Below are 14,188 nucleotides of genomic sequence, written 5' to 3'. Positions count from 1 at the left end.
GAAGTCTTGCCTGTGCTACAATACACTGCACAGGCATGGCCCCCTCTTGCAACGGTCTCGAGGGCCATTACCAGGACTGTGTTTCGCTTCATCTGGGGCTCGAAAATGGACAGAGTAAAGCGGACTGTTATGTACAAGGAGCCCCGCAAAGGTGGGAAGGGTATACCCGACATTCCCACTCTGCTGCGTATCGCTTTTGTATGTGACTGTGTTCGTAGGACTCTGAGGACAGCAAACGGCTCTGCGGGCAAGGCCATGTCCCGCTACTTCCTCCTTCCCCTCTGGCGAGGTTTTGGCTGGGATAAGTGGGACAGCTCCTTCCCTTACAACTGGCACGCTCCCTGGTTCTACGGAGATGTCGTCCGGTTTGTGAGGGAGCATCAACTGGAGGGTCTTAAGCCCGACTTGTGGAAACCTAAGACGATCCACAAGCACATCAGAGCAAAGGACTCACTGGAGTTTGTTCCAGGGCTTCATGCCGACACGTTGGAGACTGTTTGGACTAACGTGTCATCTGGCAGGTTGACCAACGGGCACAAGGACATTTCATGGATGGCCATCCAGGGAGGACTGCCTCTTAGGTCATTCATGCATGCCCGCAACCTGTGCAAGACCCGGTACTGCCCCAGGTGCCCCTTCACGGAGGAAACATCTTTGCACATTTTCTGGCAGTGCCCCTTTGCACAGGGTCTGTTGAAAGCCTTGGAACACGAACTCAAGGACTCAGTTCCCAGGAACAGACTGTCGTACCGCTCGGTACTTTATGGACTATTTCCTGGGAATACCACGGATGGAGCAATCCAGGAAGCCTGGCGCCTTATGAACTGTTTTAAGGACGCTATATGGTTCGCCAGGAATCGTCTGATTTTGCGGAGAGAGAGTGTGTCCGTCCAGGACTGCCGCAGGCTGATCCACAGCCTGCTCAGAGACTATTCCACCTGGGACAGCCCGGACGTCGATGAGGAAGAGGACTGATACTCCCCTTCCCCCCACTCTCCCTTCTTGTGTGTTGTCTTTCAATAAAGCTTCGGGCCTGTGATTTCCCGCTTCCCTATCCCCTCCTACCCACTCCCCTATCCCATCACTTGTCTGTAATGCTTTGTTGTTTGGCTTTAGTGAATGCAAGAATGTTAGTGTAGCATGTGGTGTAATGTATAGCATAGGCTAGCCTGTACTGTGTATTATACTGTCATGTTATGTTTGACGACTGTTATTATTTATTATTTGCTGCTTCATGGCTCGCGCTGCGTCGCAGTAATGTTTGTATGATGACGATTGATTGTCAATAAAGCATTTTTCAATCAAAAAATCTGTTCTTATCAGTTTAATATCTGATACGTCCCCTATCTGGGGACCATATATTAAATGGATTTTTAGAACAGGGAGATGGAAATAGAGCTTGCTCTGTCCACTCCACGCATTGACCTGGTATTGCAGTATTTCCAGGACCGGTGCACCCTTCCCTTATGTGTTGACTAAAATCAGATTCCAAAAGTGTTTTTTCTCTTTGCCATTGTTTCTGTCTTTCTGAAGGGATCTCCCCTTTTAATCCCATTATTTCAACACCTGTTGGACAATGCATTTGTACAGTCATGTGTGATAATGAGCTCATTTATTAAATGCAATTAATGAATACATTGCCACCTCTTGTTGTGTGTGTGTGTGTGTGTGTCTTCTGTGTTTCTGTGTTTCCGGCATTTCACATTGGAACAGCTCATTCACCTTCCTTGTCTTCTCTCCGCCCTCCCTCCCTCCCTCCCTCCTAGGTAAGTTAAAGAGCTGCACCTGAGCCAGCCACTGATTGATGCAGCACCACAGTCAAATAGTGGAGTGGAGTGGAGTAGGGGAACAGCAAACAGCCATTAAAGCAGCCAGCCGCCTACCCGCCACAATGGACCTACCTGTGTACACTAGGTGGATGTGATGGAATGTACTGTCGTCCCTACATTTCAAGAAGAAGTAAGAATTGCAGTTGCAACAAACCCTTGCTTGCCTACAAAGAGAGCAGCAATTTGGATTTGTTACTATGTTACCTGGAAGAATAACAAACTGTGCAAGGATGGAGGTTGTAGGAGCAAAGAGAAGTTGTCTGTAAAGTTGGTGGATGCCTATTTTCCATTTTGCAGTCCCTTGTCTCCCTCTTGTGGCCTCCTGGAGGCAAATAAATGTGCAAAAAAAAGACAGCCTGGCGGCCGGCTGTTGCAGTGTTGCCCTCTCAGGCAACACTGAGTGACTGACTGAGCCTCACAGTCTTATATAAAGTTCAGACGGAACTTTGCACGTGTCATAGTGGAGCCCTCAGGATTCCAGAGCCAGCTTTCTGACATCATAATGGGGCCTGCCTCAGAGATAAAAGCCTGGGCCCAGGCAGTGTTGTTCAGTGCTGCTCAGCAGGCAGCACAGGACTGGATTAAAGCTGATACAAGGTGTGAAGGAACAAGGGGTGGCTGTGGGCATGCACTTGCTGCCGCTGCCAGTGTTTATCTGCATGGCAGGAGGGCATTTGGGCGTTGCCAGGAAGGCGTTTTTATGTAGATTCCTCCTCTTTCAGCACTGCATTGTGGTGCAAGCAAAAGAAGCAAATCCTGTCTGGCTTCCTCTCCGGCCTTTATTCACCTCCCGCTTAGTAGCTGTAAATGTGTGTGAGCCTGCAGGGCCCCATGGAATTGCCTAGGAGTAGGCTGAATCGCTGCAAGGGGTGAACAGCAGTATGGGACAGGCTCGGGCAAGGCAAGGGCCGCTCGGGTTATCGCTTCTCGGCCTTTTGGCTAAGATCAAGTGTAGTATCTGTTCTTATCAGTTTAATATCTGATACGTCCCCTATCTGGGGACCATATATTAAATGGATTTTTAGAACAGGGAGATGGAAATAGAGCTTGCTCTGTCCACTCCACGCATTGACCTGGTATTGCAGTATTTCCAGGACCGGTGCACCCTTCCCTTATGTGTTGACTAAAATCAGATTCCAAAAGTGTTTTTTCTCTTTGCCATTGTTTCTGTCTTTCTGAAGGGATCTCCCCTTTTAATCCCATTATTTCAACACCTGTTGGACAATGCATTTGTACAGTCATGTGTGATAATGAGCTCATTTATTAAATGCAATTAATGAATACATTGCCACCTCTTGTTGTGTGTGTGTGTGTGTGTGTCTTCTGTGTTTCTGTGTTTCCGGCATTTCACATTGGAACAGCTCATTCACCTTCCTTGTCTTCTCTCCGCCCTCCCTCCCTCCCTCCCTCCTAGGTAAGTTAAAGAGCTGCACCTGAGCCAGCCACTGATTGATGCAGCACCACAGTCAAATAGTGGAGTGGAGTGGAGTAGGGGAACAGCAAACAGCCATTAAAGCAGCCAGCCGCCTACCCGCCACAATGGACCTACCTGTGTACACTAGGTGGATGTGATGGAATGTACTGTCGTCCCTACATTTCAAGAAGAAGTAAGAATTGCAGTTGCAACAAACCCTTGCTTGCCTACAAAGAGAGCAGCAATTTGGATTTGTTACTATGTTACCTGGAAGAATAACAAACTGTGCAAGGATGGAGGTTGTAGGAGCAAAGAGAAGTTGTCTGTAAAGTTGGTGGATGCCTATTTTCCATTTTGCAGTCCCTTGTCTCCCTCTTGTGGCCTCCTGGAGGCAAATAAATGTGCAAAAAAAAGACAGCCTGGCGGCCGGCTGTTGCAGTGTTGCCCTCTCAGGCAACACTGAGTGACTGACTGAGCCTCACAGTCTTATATAAAGTTCAGACGGAACTTTGCACGTGTCATAGTGGAGCCCTCAGGATTCCAGAGCCAGCTTTCTGACATCATAATGGGGCCTGCCTCAGAGATAAAAGCCTGGGCCCAGGCAGTGTTGTTCAGTGCTGCTCAGCAGGCAGCACAGGACTGGATTAAAGCTGATACAAGGTGTGAAGGAACAAGGGGTGGCTGTGGGCATGCACTTGCTGCCGCTGCCAGTGTTTATCTGCATGGCAGGAGGGCATTTGGGCGTTGCCAGGAAGGCGTTTTTATGTAGATTCCTCCTCTTTCAGCACTGCATTGTGGTGCAAGCAAAAGAAGCAAATCCTGTCTGGCTTCCTCTCCGGCCTTTATTCACCTCCCGCTTAGTAGCTGTAAATGTGTGTGAGCCTGCAGGGCCCCATGGAATTGCCTAGGAGTAGGCTGAATCGCTGCAAGGGGTGAACAGCAGTATGGGACAGGCTCGGGCAAGGCAAGGGCCGCTCGGGTTATCGCTTCTCGGCCTTTTGGCTAAGATCAAGTGTAGTATCTGTTCTTATCAGTTTAATATCTGATACGTCCCCTATCTGGGGACCATATATTAAATGGATTTTTAGAACAGGGAGATGGAAATAGAGCTTGCTCTGTCCACTCCACGCATTGACCTGGTATTGCAGTATTTCCAGGACCGGTGCACCCTTCCCTTATGTGTTGACTAAAATCAGATTCCAAAAGTGTTTTTTCTCTTTGCCATTGTTTCTGTCTTTCTGAAGGGATCTCCCCTTTTAATCCCATTATTTCAACACCTGTTGGACAATGCATTTGTACAGTCATGTGTGATAATGAGCTCATTTATTAAATGCAATTAATGAATACATTGCCACCTCTTGTTGTGTGTGTGTGTGTGTGTGTCTTCTGTGTTTCTGTGTTTCCGGCATTTCACATTGGAACAGCTCATTCACCTTCCTTGTCTTCTCTCCGCCCTCCCTCCCTCCCTCCCTCCTAGGTAAGTTAAAGAGCTGCACCTGAGCCAGCCACTGATTGATGCAGCACCACAGTCAAATAGTGGAGTGGAGTGGAGTAGGGGAACAGCAAACAGCCATTAAAGCAGCCAGCCGCCTACCCGCCACAATGGACCTACCTGTGTACACTAGGTGGATGTGATGGAATGTACTGTCGTCCCTACATTTCAAGAAGAAGTAAGAATTGCAGTTGCAACAAACCCTTGCTTGCCTACAAAGAGAGCAGCAATTTGGATTTGTTACTATGTTACCTGGAAGAATAACAAACTGTGCAAGGATGGAGGTTGTAGGAGCAAAGAGAAGTTGTCTGTAAAGTTGGTGGATGCCTATTTTCCATTTTGCAGTCCCTTGTCTCCCTCTTGTGGCCTCCTGGAGGCAAATAAATGTGCAAAAAAAAGACAGCCTGGCGGCCGGCTGTTGCAGTGTTGCCCTCTCAGGCAACACTGAGTGACTGACTGAGCCTCACAGTCTTATATAAAGTTCAGACGGAACTTTGCACGTGTCATAGTGGAGCCCTCAGGATTCCAGAGCCAGCTTTCTGACATCATAATGGGGCCTGCCTCAGAGATAAAAGCCTGGGCCCAGGCAGTGTTGTTCAGTGCTGCTCAGCAGGCAGCACAGGACTGGATTAAAGCTGATACAAGGTGTGAAGGAACAAGGGGTGGCTGTGGGCATGCACTTGCTGCCGCTGCCAGTGTTTATCTGCATGGCAGGAGGGCATTTGGGCGTTGCCAGGAAGGCGTTTTTATGTAGATTCCTCCTCTTTCAGCACTGCATTGTGGTGCAAGCAAAAGAAGCAAATCCTGTCTGGCTTCCTCTCCGGCCTTTATTCACCTCCCGCTTAGTAGCTGTAAATGTGTGTGAGCCTGCAGGGCCCCATGGAATTGCCTAGGAGTAGGCTGAATCGCTGCAAGGGGTGAACAGCAGTATGGGACAGGCTCGGGCAAGGCAAGGGCCGCTCGGGTTATCGCTTCTCGGCCTTTTGGCTAAGATCAAGTGTAGTATCTGTTCTTATCAGTTTAATATCTGATACGTCCCCTATATGGGGACCATATATTAAATGGATTTTTAGAACAGGGAGATGGAAATAGAGCTTGCTCTGTCCACTCCACGCATTGACCTGGTATTGCAGTATTTCCAGGACCGGTGCACCCTTCCCTTATGTGTTGACTAAAATCAGATTCCAAAAGTGTTTTTTCTCTTTGCCATTGTTTCTGTCTTTCTGAAGGGATCTCCCCTTTTAATCCCATTATTTCAACACCTGTTGGACAATGCATTTGTACAGTCATGTGTGATAATGAGCTCATTTATTAAATGCAATTAATGAATACATTGCCACCTCTTGTTGTGTGTGTGTGTGTGTGTGTCTTCTGTGTTTCTGTGTTTCCGGCATTTCACATTGGAACAGCTCATTCACCTTCCTTGTCTTCTCTCCGCCCTCCCTCCCTCCCTCCCTCCTAGGTAAGTTAAAGAGCTGCACCTGAGCCAGCCACTGATTGATGCAGCACCACAGTCAAATAGTGGAGTGGAGTGGAGTAGGGGAACAGCAAACAGCCATTAAAGCAGCCAGCCGCCTACCCGCCACAATGGACCTACCTGTGTACACTAGGTGGATGTGATGGAATGTACTGTCGTCCCTACATTTCAAGAAGAAGTAAGAATTGCAGTTGCAACAAACCCTTGCTTGCCTACAAAGAGAGCAGCAATTTGGATTTGTTACTATGTTACCTGGAAGAATAACAAACTGTGCAAGGATGGAGGTTGTAGGAGCAAAGAGAAGTTGTCTGTAAAGTTGGTGGATGCCTATTTTCCATTTTGCAGTCCCTTGTCTCCCTCTTGTGGCCTCCTGGAGGCAAATAAATGTGCAAAAAAAAGACAGCCTGGCGGCCGGCTGTTGCAGTGTTGCCCTCTCAGGCAACACTGAGTGACTGACTGAGCCTCACAGTCTTATATAAAGTTCAGACGGAACTTTGCACGTGTCATAGTGGAGCCCTCAGGATTCCAGAGCCAGCTTTCTGACATCATAATGGGGCCTGCCTCAGAGATAAAAGCCTGGGCCCAGGCAGTGTTGTTCAGTGCTGCTCAGCAGGCAGCACAGGACTGGATTAAAGCTGATACAAGGTGTGAAGGAACAAGGGGTGGCTGTGGGCATGCACTTGCTGCCGCTGCCAGTGTTTATCTGCATGGCAGGAGGGCATTTGGGCGTTGCCAGGAAGGCGTTTTTATGTAGATTCCTCCTCTTTCAGCACTGCATTGTGGTGCAAGCAAAAGAAGCAAATCCTGTCTGGCTTCCTCTCCGGCCTTTATTCACCTCCCGCTTAGTAGCTGTAAATGTGTGTGAGCCTGCAGGGCCCCATGGAATTGCCTAGGAGTAGGCTGAATCGCTGCAAGGGGTGAACAGCAGTATGGGACAGGCTCGGGCAAGGCAAGGGCCGCTCGGGTTATCGCTTCTCGGCCTTTTGGCAAGATCAGGTGTAGTATTTCTGCATCTGGTTTTGTTGGGAGGTGTCCGGGGTACCCTGCTCCTTGGCCTTGGGGGATCGTCTCTTTTCACAGAGAGACTTCACCCCCTTGCTGCTATTTGGGGAGTGGGCTTAGCCCCCGGACAACGAGTTGCGATCGCGCCTTACCCAAGAGGTCAACCGGCCTTGAGGCGTTTTTCTAAGAGCGTTCCGAGGGCGTTTATCGGGCTTCGTAGGTGTCTGGGGTACCCTAATCCTTGGCCTTGGGGGAGGGTTCCACTTAATTGTGGAATCTGAGCCCTTGCTGCTATAAGGGACAGGCTTAGCCCCCAGGCACTGAAAATGCCATATACATTTGGATTTGCATCCGGGGACACCCGGTTGCGCCAGTCCGTCCGCATCGAGGTGGAAGAAGGCCATCGCCAGCGGAAGAACCTTCGCTTCATTGTGGAGGTGATTCTGCTGGACTTCCTGGGGCTCAAGCGGGCGGACATCCTGTGTCTCAACGACCAGGAAAGCCGCGGTCGGTACACCGTATCCTTTACGGCCGCGGCATGTTGCGACAACATGCACAAAAGATTGTCTGATGCGGACCAGAGTGAGGAGCGGCTAAATGGACTGAACTTTTTATTCCTCTACGGGGAGGAAGAAGTCCCGCTCGTGATGTGCATGTTCAGTCCATTTGTCTCAGAGTGTGACATTGAAACCTTCCTCAGTCGTTACTGCAGGGAGGTCCGCTTCTCACATAAAATCTTGAACACCCAGAGCTTCTGGAATGGCAAAAGAAAATATTGGGTGAAGTTCCGCCAGGATCCCAATGGCATTGGAGGCTTACATCACCCACCCCAGAACTTTGCCATTGGGAAGAATCGAGGATTCCTATTTTACCCCCAGATGCCAATAGCCTGCCGGAACTGCTTGAGATATGGCCACACCAGAGAACATTGTGACCGGCCCCATGTGGTGCAGTGTAACAGGTGTGGCCAGGTTGGACACGTAGCGGCAAAATGCAGTTCCGAGGTGTTGTGCAATCTGTGCGGCATGACTGGGCATGCTTTTAAAGATTGCCCCCGCAGAGCGAAATCTGGGCCACCCAGACCAGGGCCAGAGCGGCAGTTTGCAACATGTGCAGACGCCGCTGGTAATGCCCCAAAACGAGCATTGACGACTGAGGGGTCCAGGCCAAAGTCCTTCACAGCTCCATCGGGGGGCCCACCGATGTCAGCCTCGAGGGACGGCCATAGGGATTCCACCGGGTCCAGGCAGAGCAGGAGGAATTCTGACTCTGCTGGACATAAGTTGACCGGCACCTCTGCAAACAGGTCCTCTGCTCCGCCTGCAGTGGACCCTGTTGAGGCAGTGGTTAGCGACAGGCGTCGTGGCTCCGTAGGTTCTGCAGTAGGACCTGACGCCTGTCCCAAGAGTGTGGGCATGGAGCGGAGACACTCTGTGTCAGACGAGGGCTCCATTAAGAAAACCCTAAAATATGCTGGATTGGAGCCTCGTTTTGACCATTTCCGGTCAACGGGGGGGTCGGAGCAAAGTTCCTCCACTGCGGTTGTGGAGGGGCTTGCGATGAAGGCTCCCCGTAAGCAGGCAAAGGTTGCCAAGAGCGATGGGACCTCACAGGCCCCTGTGCAGCTGCCCAGGAAGGACATCAGCGATATCTTCAGCCAGGGGCCAGAGATGGGTGAGAGCGACTTCGAGGAGATGGATAGGAGCCATTCTGCAGAGAGACAGCGAGAGGAAGAGGAGTCCGGAGTTCGGAGGAAAGCTGCCTATCGGAGTTCGGATGAGAGCAGTGTGGGGGTTGGAGCCGCCCACGTATCTGGCTCTGACCCTACCAACATCCAAGATTTATTGACCCCTCAAAAAGGGGGTCCAGACTCGCAGCTGATCTCCGAGTACGACTCTTCTGGTTCGGACCCTGACCTCAACTAAGACTATGTTGGTTCCTATCAAAGTCGCCTCACTAAATGTGAGGTCCCTAAAGAGCCCTGTCCGCAGGACTGCTTTATTTTCATTTTTAGAGACTGTGGACTTTGACCTTTGCCTGCTTCAAGAATGTGGAATCCCTAATGACTTGGAATATCAAGATTTAAAGATGGACTGGAAACTAGGCCCCTCAGTCTGGTCTGGTGGAAATGACTGTCGCTCTGCGGGGGTTGGATTGCTCTGCCGAGGTCGTTTTATCTCCATCCAAACAGTGACTGAAATCATGCCCGGCAGAGCTATTTTAATACATTTGCTTTTTAATGGAACTTTAATTCGTGTTTTAAACGTTTATGCCCCTCCTACCAAACAGGAGAGGGCAGAACTATTAGAGATTTTACCATTGTTTTGTGTTGGGTCTACCCCCCTGCTGGTGGGTGGTGATTTTAACTGTGTGCGAGATGGAGAACACCGCCAGGGTGGGGATTTTAATCGAAAAATTGACCGTACTTCTTACCTGCTCAAGAATTTTATTGGTGATTTTAAATTGAAAGATTGCTGGAGGGAACTCTTGCCTGCGGACCCAGGCCCCACCTGGTCCAATGGAAGAGTGAGCTCCAGAATTGATTTTATTTTCACTTCTAATAGTTTTATTCCCAAAAAATGTTTGCTTTTAACAAATATTTTATCTGATCACAAGCTCCTTTCAGTGCACCTGGAGCTAGAGGGAGAGCAAAAAGCTTGTAGGGGTCCCTGGAGACTAAACACCACACTCCTGGAGGACCCCATCATTAAAGAGGAGTTTGTGCGGACCTACCAGTGTTGGCAGTCCCATAGAGCGCCCAGTCAGCCTATGCTACACTGGTGGGAGGGCATTAAACCCAAAATCAGAGCTTTTTTTATTCGAGCAGGTAAGAAGAAAGCAAAAGAGAAAAAACAATGGTTTTATGTTCTTAATAAACGTTTACATGTACTTTTTAAATTGAAGGAGATTGGTATGGATGTTGATGATGATATCTTAAATCTTAAAGCTGAAATAAAATATGCCATAGAAGAGAAAGGGAAACAAATAATTTTTAATTCACATGTAAAGCACCTCGAGGATGGCGAGAAGTGTTCCCGGTTCTTCTTCAAAAAGGTAATGGATAAACGAGATGTCATTTTAAACCTTGAAGGAGAAACCACTATGGTCGGCATTTTAAATTCTGCTTTTAATTTCTACCAATCTCTTTTTAACAAGAAAAATATTGATCCTTCCTTTTTAGAACATGTTCTTAATTCCCTTGATGCCAAGCTAGATATTTTAGACCAGGAAGTTTTATCCCGTAATATTACCTTGGAGGAACTTTTATTTGCTTTTAAAAGTTTTTCTAATGGGAAAGCTCCTGGGGAAGATGGTCTGCCCATCGAATTTTATCATGCTTTTTGGGAAATTTTAAAGAATGACATGTTTTTATTGTATAAGGAAGTTTTTATTACTGAAGAGCTGCCCCCTTCCTGGAGGAGGGGGATTGTGTCCTTAATTTTTAAAAAAGGTGAGAGGGACCAGTTAAAAAACTGGCGCCCTATTACTCTTTTAAACGTTGATTGTAAAATTTTAGCTAAACTAATAACAATCCGTTTTAAACCTTTTATTCATAAATTAATCCATCCAAACCAGGTATGTGGGGTACCTGGGAGGTCAATTACTGAGTCCCTGAATATTTTACGTGACATCATTTGGTATTTTAAAGAAAGGGGTCAAAGCCTTGCTATTTTATCCTTAGATTTCGAGAAGGCTTTTGACCGGGTCTCCCATGAATATCTTTTTATGGTTCTTAAAAAGATGGCTGTTCCTGAAATTATTTTAACACGTATTAAGCTTTTATATCGATCCTGTTTTAGCCAAATTTCTATCAACGGATTTTTAACTAAAGGTGTTCCTCTTTTATCAGGGGTGAAACAGGGGTGCCCGTTGTCTCCGCTCCTTTTTATTTGTGCCATAGAACCTCTGTTCACCCTAATAAGAGATGATAAAGTCATCAGAGGCGTGCCCATACCTGGAGGAAGGGGGAACCAGGTAAAAATCCTAGGCTATATGGATGACGCCACCGTCCTATGCCCAGACGCCGCTTCTATGAGACGGGCATTGAGGAACACCGGCTTTTTTTGTGAAGCCTCTGGTTTTAAATTAAACGTTGATAAGTGTGACTGTTTTTATACTGGTGTATGGGATTCCTCTGTGACACCAGGAGTTAACATGCAGCAGGATCAGATAAAAATTTTAGGAATTGTTTTTAATCAAGAAAACGATGGGAGACCCAATTGGGATTCAGTAATTGCCAAAATGGAAAAAAAGGTTTTAATGTGGAATTTGAGAAATCTCACCATGGAGGGAAAAGTTTTAATAATTAAATCTGTTTTATTACCCATAATGCTTTATGTAGCTATGGTTTTCCCTCCAACAATTTTATATATTAAAAAAGTGACCAGGATCTGTTTTATGTTTTTATGGGGTTCCAAAATGGAAAAACTAAAACGTGATTTTATGTACAGATGTAAGGACAATGGCGGGAGAGATGTTCCTAACCTTTTTAACTTCTTTTACATTAAATACTTTTGCTTCTGTTTTAAAATGTATAATTCTGATGGTATTTTTAGCTACTTTTTAAAGTACGCTACGGGCATGATTTTTAAACGATGGTTTCGTGTCCCTTTGAATTCTCCTGTGCTTCTGTGTCCCCCAAAACAATATGCGGTGCTCGAAAAAACTGTCAGGCTCCTAGGTCTCCAAGAATTGGAGCCTGACATATTGGGGGACCAGAAAAAAGTGTCACTCTCCTGTAGGCGGCAGGAGGATACACTGGCAGTTTCAAATTTCTCACAGGCAAGGTCCAAGGTGGTGTGGCGGAACGTTTTCGGGAAATTTATGGCAAATGTGCACAAGGACCTTGCCTGGGCAATCGTTCACCAGTGCCTCCCTACTCGTGAATTCCAGCATAGGCGAGGACTGGTGGCGAGAGCCAAGTGCCCGAGAGACAGGTGTGGTGACGACGAGACGATAATGCACCTGTTTTGGAACTGCCCATATGCACAGGAGGTTTGGAGGAAGGTAGGCCCATTGCTGAAATGGGCCTGCGGTCTTAAAGATCTTAAATTTGAATACGTGTTTTATGGTCTTTTTAACTGCCCAAGTTTTAAACAGCAAATGGTCTGTTGGATCATTTTAAACTGTTTTAAGAATGCCATTTGGAAGGTTAGGAACATTCTGCTTTTTAAACATGATTTTATTGACGTTAAAAATTGTGTGAAATATGCCCTAAGTGAAATGTATATTTATTATCTTAGGGACAAAAAGCAGCTAGGGGTAAAAGAAGCAACATCCATGTGGTGTTTGCAAATGTGGAATACCATAACATTGTAAATAAAAATGGTTTTATTCTTTTATGTCTTTTATGCCCTGTATAAATTTTATCCTGCTATTGTTCTGTACTTTTATTATAACATCTGTATTAATGGTCTTATTATTATTACTTTTGTATTCATTTAAATGTATGAATATTCATGTATTATGCTGTTGATTTTATCTTGTGGTTTCAATTTTAAAAAAAAGTCTGTAAAATATATTATTTTTGCCAATAAAAAACTTTGTTGAAACCTTATCTGTTCTTATCAGTTTAATATCTGATACGTCCCCTATCTGGGGACCATATATTAAATGGATTTTTAGAACAGGGAGATGGAAATAGAGCTTGCTCTGTCCACTCCACGCATTGACCTGGTATTGCAGTATTTCCAGGACCGGTGCACCCTTCCCTTATGTGTTGACTAAAATCAGATTCCAAAAGTGTTTTTTCTCTTTGCCATTGTTTCTGTCTTTCTGAAGGGATCTCCCCTTTTAATCCCATTATTTCAACACCTGTTGGACAATGCATTTGTACAGTCATGTGTGATAATGAGCTCATTTATTAAATGCAATTAATGAATACATTGCCACCTCTTGTTGTGTGTGTGTGTGTGTGTGTCTTCTGTGTTTCTGTGTTTCCGGCATTTCACATTGGAACAGCTCATTCACCTTCCTTGTCTTCTCTCCGCCCTCCCTCCCTCCCTCCCTCCTAGGTAAGTTAAAGAGCTGCACCTGAGCCAGCCACTGATTGATGCAGCACCACAGTCAAATAGTGGAGTGGAGTGGAGTAGGGGAACAGCAAACAGCCATTAAAGCAGCCAGCCGCCTACCCGCCACAATGGACCTACCTGTGTACACTAGGTGGATGTGATGGAATGTACTGTCGTCCCTACATTTCAAGAAGAAGTAAGAATTGCAGTTGCAACAAACCCTTGCTTGCCTACAAAGAGAGCAGCAATTTGGATTTGTTACTATGTTACCTGGAAGAATAACAAACTGTGCAAGGATGGAGGTTGTAGGAGCAAAGAGAAGTTGTCTGTAAAGTTGGTGGATGCCTATTTTCCATTTTGCAGTCCCTTGTCTCCCTCTTGTGGCCTCCTGGAGGCAAATAAATGTGCAAAAAAAAGACAGCCTGGCGGCCGGCTGTTGCAGTGTTGCCCTCTCAGGCAACACTGAGTGACTGACTGAGCCTCACAGTCTTATATAAAGTTCAGACGGAACTTTGCACGTGTCATAGTGGAGCCCTCAGGATTCCAGAGCCAGCTTTCTGACATCATAATGGGGCCTGCCTCAGAGATAAAAGCCTGGGCCCAGGCAGTGTTGTTCAGTGCTGCTCAGCAGGCAGCACAGGACTGGATTAAAGCTGATACAAGGTGTGAAGGAACAAGGGGTGGCTGTGGGCATGCACTTGCTGCCGCTGCCAGTGTTTATCTGCATGGCAGGAGGGCATTTGGGCGTTGCCAGGAAGGCGTTTTTATGTAGATTCCTCCTCTTTCAGCACTGCATTGTGGTGCAAGCAAAAGAAGCAAATCCTGTCTGGCTTCCTCTCCGGCCTTTATTCACCTCCCGCTTAGTAGCTGTAAATGTGTGTGAGCCTGCAGGGCCCCATGGAATTGCCTAGGAGTAGGCTGAATCGCTGCAAGGGGTGAACAGCAGTATGGGACAGGCTCGGG

At 46.9% G+C, this 14,188-nt stretch overlaps 4 non-coding genes and 1 pseudogene across 4 annotated transcripts; all 5 read left to right on the top strand.

Annotated features, from left to right (window-relative positions):
• Positions 1–1,287: 1,287 nt before the first annotated feature.
• LOC142708536 (U2 spliceosomal RNA) lies at positions 1,288–1,462 on the top strand (annotated as a pseudogene).
• A 1,286-nt stretch (positions 1,463–2,748) lies between these two features.
• Positions 2,749–2,939, top strand: LOC142708528 (U2 spliceosomal RNA). Its single transcript, XR_012868849.1, has one exon. It is a non-coding gene; the product is annotated as a U2 spliceosomal RNA (small nuclear RNA).
• A 1,286-nt stretch (positions 2,940–4,225) lies between these two features.
• On the top strand, positions 4,226–4,416 carry LOC142708527 (U2 spliceosomal RNA). The gene has a single exon (XR_012868848.1). It is a non-coding gene; the product is annotated as a U2 spliceosomal RNA (small nuclear RNA).
• Positions 4,417–5,702: 1,286 nt separating this feature from the next.
• Positions 5,703–5,893, top strand: LOC142708529 (U2 spliceosomal RNA). The gene has a single exon (XR_012868850.1). It is a non-coding gene; the product is annotated as a U2 spliceosomal RNA (small nuclear RNA).
• Positions 5,894–12,732: 6,839 nt separating this feature from the next.
• Positions 12,733–12,924, top strand: LOC142708537 (U2 spliceosomal RNA). Its single transcript, XR_012868852.1, has one exon. It is a non-coding gene; the product is annotated as a U2 spliceosomal RNA (small nuclear RNA).
• Positions 12,925–14,188: the final 1,264 nt, after the last annotated feature.

The sequence above is a fragment of the Rhinoderma darwinii genome, unplaced genomic scaffold, assembly GCF_050947455.1.
Source record: "Rhinoderma darwinii isolate aRhiDar2 unplaced genomic scaffold, aRhiDar2.hap1 Scaffold_4006, whole genome shotgun sequence".
Lineage (NCBI taxonomy): Eukaryota > Metazoa > Chordata > Amphibia > Anura > Rhinodermatidae > Rhinoderma > Rhinoderma darwinii.
This window is presented reverse-complemented; position numbering and strand designations above follow the sequence as displayed.